The sequence below is a fragment of the Vicia villosa genome, unplaced genomic scaffold, assembly GCF_029867415.1.
Source record: "Vicia villosa cultivar HV-30 ecotype Madison, WI unplaced genomic scaffold, Vvil1.0 ctg.000587F_1_1, whole genome shotgun sequence".
NCBI classification, from domain to species: Eukaryota; Viridiplantae; Streptophyta; class Magnoliopsida; order Fabales; family Fabaceae; genus Vicia; species Vicia villosa.
The window spans coordinates 382,888-395,251 of NW_026705268.1; positions in this window are offsets into that span (position 1 = coordinate 382,888).

Here is a 12,364-nt window from a genome sequence, read left to right on the forward strand (position 1 = left end):
CATCGCCCTCAAATTGAAACTTTCTTTCCTATATCCATCAGAAACCTCCACACCGTTCTCCCACAAAATCTTTAAATCTTCGATCAAAGGTGTCAAGTATATGTCTATGTCATTCCCTGGTTGTTTAGGCCCAGAAATTAACATAGATAACATCATGTACTTACGCTTCATACATAGCCATGGGGGTAGGTTATAAATCATAATAATCACAGGCCATGTGGTATGTGAGATACTTTGAAGATCATGTGGGTTCATTCCATCAGTAGATAATGCCAATCGAAGGTTTCACTACGAAATCGGGATAATCATCATCAATTTTCGACCACTGTGGTGAATCTGCCGGATGTCGATACTTTCCATCAATAATTCTTTCATCTGCATGCCAAGTCAAATGTCTTGCATCGGTTTCACTACGAAACATGCGCCTAAATCTCAGAATTATAGGAAAATACCATAAGACTTTTGCTGGAGACAATTTTTCTTATATCGAGATAAATCGAATTTAGGGCACTCATTGAACGATGCATATTCGTTTCGAAACAAAACACAATTGTTTGGACAAGCATGTATCTTATCATAGCTCATGCCAATAGAGCACAACATTTTTTTGGCCTCATAGGTTCGAATAGGAAGAACATTACCCTCCGGAAGCATATCTCTCATGAGGGCTAATAACTCTGTGAAACTTTTATCCAACCATCCATTGCCCGCCTTTAAGTTGTACAACTTTAATACCGCAGACAGTCTTGTGAATTTACTGCAACCTTTATACAGTGGTTTCTCTGCATCGCTTACCAACCTCTCAAATATTTTGGGACAGTCCTTAAGATCTTCTTCAAGTGCTTATGCAATCTCTTCGACTCGATCACAATCGTATGTATCCGTGTCATTGTTGTCTGGAGCATAGGTCGTTGTATTACTTTTCTCCCCCGATTCAAAATTCTCGTTAGTTTCCTCACCATGATATATCCAACACTTATAACTTCGATCAATCCCATGCGTCATAAATGCGATTTCAATCCATTTGTGTCAACCCGGCCCCCATAACAACAACCCAAACAAGGACATTTCATTCGACCGGCGTCTTCGACGTGTTCAACGGCAAACTTAACGAATTCCAATACCCCATTCTCGTACTCTTTTGACAATCGATCGGCATTCATCCATTTTTTATCCATTGAACTTGACTTACCAAAGAAAGTCAGGGGTTATTGGTGCCAACGACGGATGAAACTATTAGAGAACAATAAACAAAAACACTATAATTAATTGAAGAGAAAAACAATGGAAAATGGTACACCACACAAAATTGTTTTACACCACACAATATGAAACTATTAGAGAACTATTCAAGTGAAACTATTAGATTTAAAATTGTTTTATTTTATAATCTTGATTTATTTTAAAAGTATTTAAAACAATTTCAAAAGAAGATAAATAAACAGGTCGTTAATGTTGAATTTGAACTTGACTTACCAAAGAAAGAAAAGGGGTTATTGGTGCCGATGGAGGATGATGCTGCTTTGATGTTCTTTGAATCAGCCATGGTCCTCGACTAACTACACCAATACAAAAAAGTCAGATGTTGTTTTTTTCAGTATTAAAACAATAGCCTTCAAATGCATGTTGCAATCTAATTTTCATCAGTTAATCAAATACCCTTAAATTGAACATGCTTCTAACACAATTTCATATTAGCTAGAACTATAATTCCAACATGCTTTCTCAAGACTATAAATTGCATGGCCTAACTATCACATGTCCTGGCATGAGAAACAAATCCATGCATTAGTAAGAAAATTAAGAAAGAAAAAAGAAATAAAAAATATCAGAAAAGGAAACCTAAAACATATATATATATATATATATATATATATATATATATATATATATATTTATGTGTGTGTGTCATTCCCCAAAATTTTCCCTCCTCTATGCATTTTCAATGGCTCAAGGTTCAAAGGCTTATTCAAGTCACTCTCTCCTAATCAAAGATCTCCAAAACTAGGGTTTTCATTTTATCAAAGGATTGTGAATATTCAAGGCCTCAAATGGATCTCAAGGTCTCTCATATGTCTCAAGGAACCTCCATGTCAAAAGCCAAGCTTTTATTCCAAGGATTGTTCACTCAATGGCTCAGACGATCAATAATCGACTATGCTGACCTAAAAGTCAACTATAGTCAAAATACAGTCAAACTTCAAGATTTTTGGTCAACATCAAGTATGTGAGGTTATATCCATCATTTGATCAAATATTGATCATTATCCATTAATAAAAACTCAGAAATGAACAAATTTCAAAAGTTCAAATTAGGGTTTTTTATAAGAAAAGTCAACTCAACTTTGACTGGGCATAACTCTCTCATACTTTATCAAAAATTTCCCAACCAAAGCCTATTTTGAAGGAAATTGAATCCTCTACAACTCTGTCTCTCACAAGCCAAGTCCAGAAATGCACCATTTGAGAGATATGGTAAAAAATATTATAGGTCCTCCAAAAAGTCAACAAAAACACATTTTGGGTCAAAGCTCATAACTGGAGTATGGAAGTTTCAATTGAGATGAAACAAAAAGTATCATTTAAAAGACACTCTAAGCTTTCTAAAAAGTCCTAGAACATGGTCATATGACAAAAATTGAAAGAGATATGCTTCGTACAAGTTAGACGATTTTGAGAAAATTGAAAGAAAAATGGAGAAGTTTGATGTTTTGAACTTTTGGGCTTAACTCTTGGATTTCAAAACATGTCCATGGGCTTTTATGATGACTCTTAAAATAATTATGTTATTTTTATAATATTTATTTTTATTTATTTGAATTTTAATTCATGTAAATATTGATAAATCATATAAAATTGAAATAATTTGTTTTAAATCCAAGATTTGATTTTTCAATTAGTTTAAATGATTCAATACATCAAATATATAATCCAATTTCGTTCATGAGATGAAGGGAGAGATTTGATACCAATTTGGCAAGTTTTCAATCAAAATTCAATGGAAAAATATATTAATCTCAATCATTGGAAATACATGATTCGTCTTTAAAGATTATTGACCTAATTTGATGCCCTATATATACAGAAGAGGTCTGAAGCCCTAGGGGACGAAAAGAGAGGAGAAAAAAACAAAGGTTTCACATACAAAATGTTTTAAAACTAGGGCACAAATAAGGACGAATTGGAGCAAGATTCATGGTCTTCCATACATCCAAACATGCTTCTGGGTCGATAAAGGGCAAGGTTGAATCACCATATAAGCGGGGTAACGTACGGAATGCTCATAATAATCTCACCATGTTCATACATACTATGACTCTCGTATACCATTGTTTATCATTTTTAAATCAAAACTAACCATTTATTTGAGTTTCTAATGACATTTGGAGGAAGATTGGACCATTGGAATTAAGTTACAACGCGCGGAGGGGAATTCACCATTGTTAGGGCAAAACAAGGTTCTTCCGTCGGGTTCATGGTTGCGGGAGGTTTCAGCCCTAACGACTACCATATTCGTATTCGGGGTTCAATTTTATGTAGATCTAGGCTGTTTGTTTCCTCTTCCATGGTGTATTTTGCAGGTGTGGAAATCGTGACGGATTCGCTAGGAAATCGGTTGCAGCTTTCGTAGCCAAATCCTAGCTATTTGCGTGGCCAATTTTTGCAAGAATTGTGAAAGGTTGAAGATGAAGTATGTGGCACCAGGCGTGCTCGTGATTGGTGGGTCAAAAGTCCAATCTCCTCTCCCCAGTTCTAATTGGTTGCAGCAACTCCAGTGGGCCCAGTATGATCCCGTGCCTTGACTTTCCCATTTAGTACTCATTGAAATATTTTAATATTGGTGTTGATTTAATAAATAACTTACACACGCAGCACAAATGGCAAAAATCAAAGTCTTGTAACTTTCAAAACCTGGGTTCAAACCCGGCTTAGACAATTTAATTTATGCAATCAAAACCAGATTTTATCATTTTTTTATTTTTGTTATTTATTTGTTTAGATTAAAATTAAGTAATAATTTATATTTAGTTTAACTAATTTATTTGCTTAGAATTAGGATAATTAAAATTAGGATTAGGGCCGTGATTAGGTTTTAGGATTAACTCCCGATTATCTCGATTTTTTCGATTTAATTTATTTAATTAGTTTGATTGTTAAAAGACATACAAACCCTAGAAACTTATCAATGCATTAGGGTTCGCCCAATCTCATTGGCCCTTTGGGGCAAAAATATTAATTATGTGATTAATTTATCAATTTTCTCCTCGATCCGACTATACCTATTAGTCGCATTGGCGAGAAATAAAATTAATCTAATTAATTTATTTGTTAATATAAATTGAATTAATCCTTGTTTAATTCTCTTCTCGATCCGAATAAATCTATTAGTCGCATTAGACAAGAGATAAAAAATATGTAAAATTTAAAATACATTTTATTTGCTGCCCGCGACGATCGAATCTATCGGTCAGAGTAACCACCAATACCCCATTTAATCCGATAACTATAATGGTCAAATCTATTGATCATCGCATCTAACGGTGACATATCAAATCAGGGTTGTACGCCCAAAACATTCAAAACACACTAAACCCCGACACTACGGATTTTCATCTCTTCAACACTGCGATGTTCAAAACTACGATAAGGTAATTCAAAATACCTTCGAACTTCACATTACTACGACAAGGCCATTCAAAAAACCTTCAAACCATATCATATCAAATTCAATGGCGTACAACCCTGTGCCCGAACTACGTTGACTCTGATTCTCCCTAAGGAGATACATAGGCACTTGGATAACCAAGGCGAGTCCCCTTCCCCCAAATTCTAATCAGGTTCGCATCATACCGTTCACCCTTTTCATTTCCCTAGCTATTAACCTCTATAATTTTGCCATAAACCTTTATTTTAAGATCAAACCTTAGGAAAGGGTTGAGGGTGCCTAACACATTCCCTCGACCTGATTATAATAACTTACCCCGAATCTCTAAACTGCGTAAGGTTTCCTATTCGCCTTGGTAGAATAGGTGGCGACTCTAAAAAGTCTATTTTTAGGGCAGGTTGCTACAATATGCATATATACTTACAAACACTTCATGAAGACCTTTAGACTTGAAGATATGCTACATAGTATGATAACATAATGATTGCATGAATAAAAGAAAGAAAGGAAAAGATAAATAAGAGGAAACCACTTCCGGTAGCTACAATGTTTACAACTATAGTGTTGATAAACTGTACTATTATGTTGTTAATTACTACAAATTATTAAGTGGATGATAACAGTAAATAACATAAAAATAAAGACTCTTTTTATGACTTAGAAACTCCATCCATACTGACGTATGAACGAGTCTAAGTTGTGCTTTCCATTTAGAGAAGCATTGGTAAACACTCTTATTAATATGATCCATCTTAGTTTGTGAAAAGTTATTTAATTTGAAATAGATGATGAAAATTAATTCATTAGAATACGTTTAAAATTTATGGGTCTTTAATAATAAGCATTAAGAACAAACTCTTTTAAGAATATTGATAAAAATTAAATCACAAAAAAACTCCCTTAATGATGATGTCAAGACATGTCATAAAATAATGGAAAAAAATGACTATCATATTAAGAGCAAAAATGTTCAAAAGTTAATAAAGTTAGTATTGTTCCACAGCAAATGAAAAACTGTTACCAACAAAATTACAGCAAAAAAAACAAAACACACAAATTCAGCTACCGGGAAATCTTGGTGTGTTTTTTCATTAGATTGTTGCAGCTTATATCATTGAAGTATAGTTGGGGTGAAATTTGCAGCTTTTATCCTCTTGAAGTTGCAATTAAGCTACCGGGAAATATCACTATTTTGGCTATAGCCTATAAATCAACGGCAATCGAATGTAATGTAACTAAAGCCTACTCAAACAAGTTTCTATAAGAGAAATCATCGAACAAACATATTGGAAGCAGCAATCTAGATATATGAGTTGAAAACATAAACCAAAATTAATAATGATTTTTCATTATTAACATTTTATCAAGCACTTCGAGAATAAATTTATTGAAAGGGAGGAGGTTAGACTTTTGTTGGAAGGTATATCTTTTAAATCTATTAGTAAGGTGGAGGCGGTTGGGCTTGAGAGATCTTTTCTTGAAAGAGAAATTAAGGAGGCGGTTTGGGAGTGTGGTGGTAATAAAAGTCTGGGATCGGATGATTACTTTTTTTATTTATTAAGAAGTGTTGGCATTTTCTAAAAGAAGATTTTATCCGCTATTTCAATTATTTTTTTGTTGGAAGATCCATTTCTAAGGTTATTACTTCTTCTTTTTTGACTTTAGTTTCGAAGTCCTCTAATCCTAATTTTTGGATGATTATAGGCCTATTTGTTTGGTGGGTTGTATGTATAAGGTTGTGGCGAAGCTTTTGGCGGGGAGACTAAAAGTTGTGCTTAATTCTATTATTTCCTCTTGCCAAAGCGCCTTTGTTCCTGGTAGGCAATTGCTTGACGGCGTGTTAGTGGCTAATGAAGTGGTGGACTATGCTAGAAAAGTTGGTAGCAAGTGTATGCTTTTTAAAGTGGATTTTGAAAAGGCGTATGATAAGGTTAGTTGGAGTTTTTTGAGATATGCGTATGATAAGGTTAGTCGGGCTTTTGAAATTGTCTCGGGGCTTGGTATCAATTATCATAAAAGCAAGTTGATTGGTATTAATACTATTGTAGGTTTCTTTGAGGAAGTTCCCCTCTTACTTTCTTGCAAGCTAGAGGATTGTAACTTTTATTTTTTTGGTATTCCTATTGGTTTCAATCCGAGGAAGGAAGCCACTTGGAATCCTCTTTTGTTGAAAATGAAGAATCCGTTGGAAGGATGGACAAACCGCTCTTTGAATTTGGTTGGTAGAATTACTCTTTTGAAGTCCGTGTTTAGTTCCTTGATCATTTTCACTATGTCTTTTTAGAAGATGCCTACAAAATTGGTGAAAAGGATTAATGCTATGCAAAGTAAGTTTTTGTGGGGGGGGGGGGGGGGGGGGGGAGTGGAGGAAAAAAGGAAAATTCATTGGGTGAAGTGGGAGGAAGTTACCTTACCCTTTGAAAAGTGGGGATTAGGAGTCAAAAATATTGCTTTGTTTAATTTGGCTTTTCTTAACAAGTAGAGGTGGCGAATTCTTCAAGGGGAGGACACTTTGTGGTACGACGTTTTGAAAACTCGTTATGGAGATTTATCTTCAAATGATTTTTGTGTTGGCAAGGATTTTATAGTCCCTCCCTCTTGTTCCTTTTGGTGGAAGGACATGATAAAGGTTAGTTTATCTTCTTCTTTGGATCCTATTGTAGAATGTAATAGTTTTACTATTTATAATGATTTTAATACTCCATTTTAGGATTCGAATTGGTTAGAGGGCACCTCTTTAAAAGAGGCTTTTCCTATTTTGGCGTATCCGAGTATTACTTAGAGAATCCCGAGATTTTAGAAGAAGTCGGGAAATTGAAAAGGCGGGTGGAGGAGTTGAGAGAGTGGAAAGAAGGCAAGGATACGATGGTTTGGTCTTGTAGCTCGAAAAAGGAATATTCAGTGGCTTCGTGTTATACTTTTTATGATTCTCTCCGAACACCTCACGATCCCCCTAATATTCATGATGGAGCTTTTGGAATAATGTGGAAGATGGATGTTCCTTTCAAGATAAAGGCTTTTGGTTGGAGAATTTTCCTTGAGAGGGTTCCTACTAAGAACCTCTTGGTGACTCAAGGTATTCCTCTTTCTTTGGAGAATTTAATGTGTAAATTGTGTGGTAATTGTTTGGAAAATAGGAATCATCTCTTTTTTAGTTGTGGGGTGGTGAAGAAAATTTGGTGTGATATAGCTTTTTGGTTGGTAAAGGGGATCGTTTTATTGATTAGTGTTTGTCGAATTTTATGGATTGACACTTATTTTTTAGTGTGAGTATGGTGAAAGATAGAAAATTGAGTGTTGTTTGGCTTGCTACTACTTGGGCTATTTGGTTGGTTAGAAACAGAGTGTGTTTCCGGAATGATTTATGGAATATTAATAACACCGTTTGGAACATTAAGCTCTTGGTTTGGAAGTGGTCTTTTTGTGAGAATATTACTCATCCCAATTATTCATTTTACGAGTTTTGTAAGGAGTCGTTGTACTTTCTCCCGTAAATGTAATTGATTTGTAATTTTCTTTTGTCGGTTTTTACCGTCTCTTGAAGTAATCGGGTTGGAGAACCCTTAGTTCTCCCTTTTATAGTATCTTGATTACTAAAAAAAAATATAATAAGCAACATGCTTTAAATTTGTCACTGAGGAACCATACCTCACTGATGCAACATTCCTCCACAATTAAGGTCAATCCTCTATGAAGCCTCTATCGTCATTTATTCAAAATGGCGAAATTAATTTTTCTCAAAACATTAACATACATCTAACTTAATTTTTAGCATTATCTAACTTTTTTTAATAGGAAAATTTATTAAATAGGGAGTATAAGGGATACTAATTATTGTCATACTTTGAATCCTTATCAATTTTATTATTGTAAAATTAAAAAAACTTGATTATATAAAGGCAATCAATATTTAAAATATAAATTGAGAAAAATTACTGCAAATTTAAATTTTGCAAGTAATTATCTGTAAAGATATTACTTTGAAATATAAATTGTCAATTGTCATGCATATTAGAAGGAAATATTTTCTAAACGTTTTTTAGAAAAAATTGAAGGAAATTAATTCAATTAAATAAGAGAATTTTAATTGTGTCAATGATTTATATTTTTTGTTCTTTACAAAAAGGCACGATTTATTTTGTATTCATTTACTATAATAAAAATTAATATAAATTTACTTTTTAATAATTAATAAATAATATCTATAATATAAGAAAAATTGTTGTTCTGAAAATCATAAAAATATGATTTAATTAGCTTAGTCTAAATTAATAATTTGGGAGCACCAAAAACATTTTTTTTGTGCAAGTCACTTTTTACTTTTTACTTTTTTGAATCTAAATCCTTCATTCCCCCTCTTTTTTCACTTCTCATTTTTTGTTTATATAAAAGTAAAAAATGAAAATATAAAATTATAATTCAACAATAAAAATTAAAATGATTTTTTTTTTTAAAATCTATGCTAATAATATAATACATCAATATAACTAATTCAATATGAAAATAATTTATAACTAATTTGATACTAAAACAAATTATACTTATCATCAAAATATATATATATATATATATATATATATATATATATATATATATATATATATATATATATATATATATAATAACTAATTTAATAAAAATATTATTATGATCATTTTAAATTTAAAATAAAAATTAAATTTAGTAATTGAATATTAATAACGAAGAAATATAATTTGAAATAATTTTTATTTTAAGAACAATATTTTTTAAGAAAATAACAATAATTTTAGTTTAAAAAATATTATTTCAATTAAAATGAATTTAAAAATATATTTGAAAATATGTGTTATTGGATAAAACACAAAATATTATTATATTAATATATATCAATAATGAAGTTTATACAATTAAAATTATGTTTGCCTAATTATATATTAAAAACAATTTAAGTTATGTCATTTCACAAATATATGTTATCAATGTAAGTAGGATATATATATATATATATATATATATATATATATATATATATATATATATATATATATATATATATATATATATATATATATATATATTATTTATTCAATTGTAACATACTACTTTTCTTTGTACTCAAATTCTATTGATTAAGATATATTTGTAAATGATACCTAAACAAAAATAATATTTGTAAACGGGAAAAAATTTATTATTGATATAAATATTTTTATATACAAAAAATGGTATTTATAATCCCAAAAAAATTATTCAAAAAACGTATACAGGAAAAAACTATTATTGATCTAAATTTTTTTATATACTAAATTTTCAATTGATTCATATATTTTTGTAAACGATACCTAAACATAAATAATATTTGTATATGGGAAAACTATATTAATGATCAAAATATTTTTATATATTAAAAATGGTATTTATAATCCAAAAAAGTTTGATTAAAAAATGAAATATGGGAAAAAAAAACTATTATTGATTTAAATATTTTGATATATGAAAATTTACAGTTGATCAGATATTTTTCTAAATGATATCTAAACATAAATAATATTTGTATACGGGAAAAAATCTATTATTAATTTAAATATTTTTTTATTCAAAAAATGATACTGATGATCCAAAAAAATTAATTCAAAAAGACATACGGGAAAAAAATTATTATTGATCTAAATATTTATATATACGAAAATTTACAATTGGTTCAGATTTTTTTGTAAACGGTACCTAAACTTAAATAATATTTGTATATGGAAAAAATATATTAATGATCTAAATATTTTTGTATATGAAAAATGATATTTGTGATCCAAAAACTTTGATTCAAAAATGGTATACGGAAAAAAATCTATTATTAATTTAAATATTTTTATATACAAAAATTTACTATTGATTTAGATATTTTTCTAAAAGATACCTAAACATAAATAATGTTTATATACTGAAAAAAATCTATATTTAATTTAAATATGTTTATATACAAAAGATGGTATTTATAATTCAAAAATGATTTATGGAAAAAATTATTACTTATTTGATTATTTTATATACGAAAAAATTTATTATTAATTTAAATATTTTTTTAAACTTTCATTAAAAATAAATATATTATATAAACAAATATGTGTATCAAACCAGAATTCATACGCATGCATTTCCTAATTTTATTTATAAATAAAATCATAACATACATATTTAAAAAAATATCTGCAACAAACAGACAAAAACTAAATATATTTATTTTTTTATTAAAAACAGAATATTTCTAAATATGACGTGAAACATAAATAGGCACATGACATCACACTACATTAAAATTGAACCGACAGGTTTGGAACAAAAAAAGTAATAATTCAATAAACATACGTTTGAATAGTATTAGAAAATTTGCAAATTTATTGCTCAGATACCCTACAAGTTAAGGGCAGTGTTGATAAATAACTATCAATATTTTGTTTGGTCTTTAATCCTTTGACATTAAGAGAACCGAAAAAGTAAGTAAGGTTTGATGAAAACTTATTTTATACAAAAAAAAGTTCAAATTCAAGTTACTTAATTCTATTATTTGATTAACAATACACACATGTTTAAGTTAAAAATATAAGAGAAAAAGAAATACACACTGGCAGTATAAATTTTTTTATACTGTCAACCAATCATAACCAAGTATTTAATTAAAATATAATTTTAATTTTAAAAAATTAATATAACATGGTAAGTATAGGAATTTTGATTGATTGTATGTGTAAAGTTAGTTTACACGGTCAGTGCACTATCTTTAAACTCAAAATATAAATACTGCACACTCTCAAATCTTAATACATTATTTAAGATTTTGGTTTGTTTTTAAAACAATACATTATTTAAGTTGAATATAAATCATCTCTTTTGGTTGATTTATCTAATTCTCAGCCACATTTTTTTGACCAATTGAATTGACAAACATGAAAATGGAAATGGAAATTATCATAATATTCATTTTTTATATAAAGTAAATAGGTAAATAAGTTAAAAAATATATTATTTAATAAAAAAAATTCTCTCTTGTAAAAAAACAAATTTTAGGTGTCACAAAATAATCTTTAAGAATTTAAAATAATAACACTTTTTTAAAATTTCATATTTTAAATTCAAGTCAATATAAAAACCTTAATTAAAATATTTGGCTTCAAATAAGACTCTTTTGAGTTTTTCTTTTGATTTTTTTCATAAGTTTCTCTTTAAATTTTAAAAAGTATTAATTATTTCTTTACTTATATATTTGTAATTGTTAAATATATGACTCCATACACAAGACAGAGTAAAATATAGAAGTTTGAAAATATTTAATTTAAAATAAAATTATTTTTAAAATAAGAGTTTGAAAATAATTTATCAAATGTTTGAATAAATACAAATTTTGAATAAATATAAAGCAGAAATTCAAAATAAAGAAATTACGTAGAAAATAAAGAAGATAGGAGAATAGAAATAATACTAGAGATTTATAGAGGTTCATTATTATGAAGTGACATGCTAATCTCTCAAAGAATTGATTTTGAGATTATCAACTATTACTTGAGATCTTTTAGATGGTTATGCCCATGAATCCCCTTATACAAGAAAAAATAATAAAGTTTGACGTTAACTTCCAACTATACAATGAATAGGTTTGAAGTGGTTAGTATTCACATTAAATAGATATTTTGTACATAATAATATTGAAAAAAGACGGTGTGT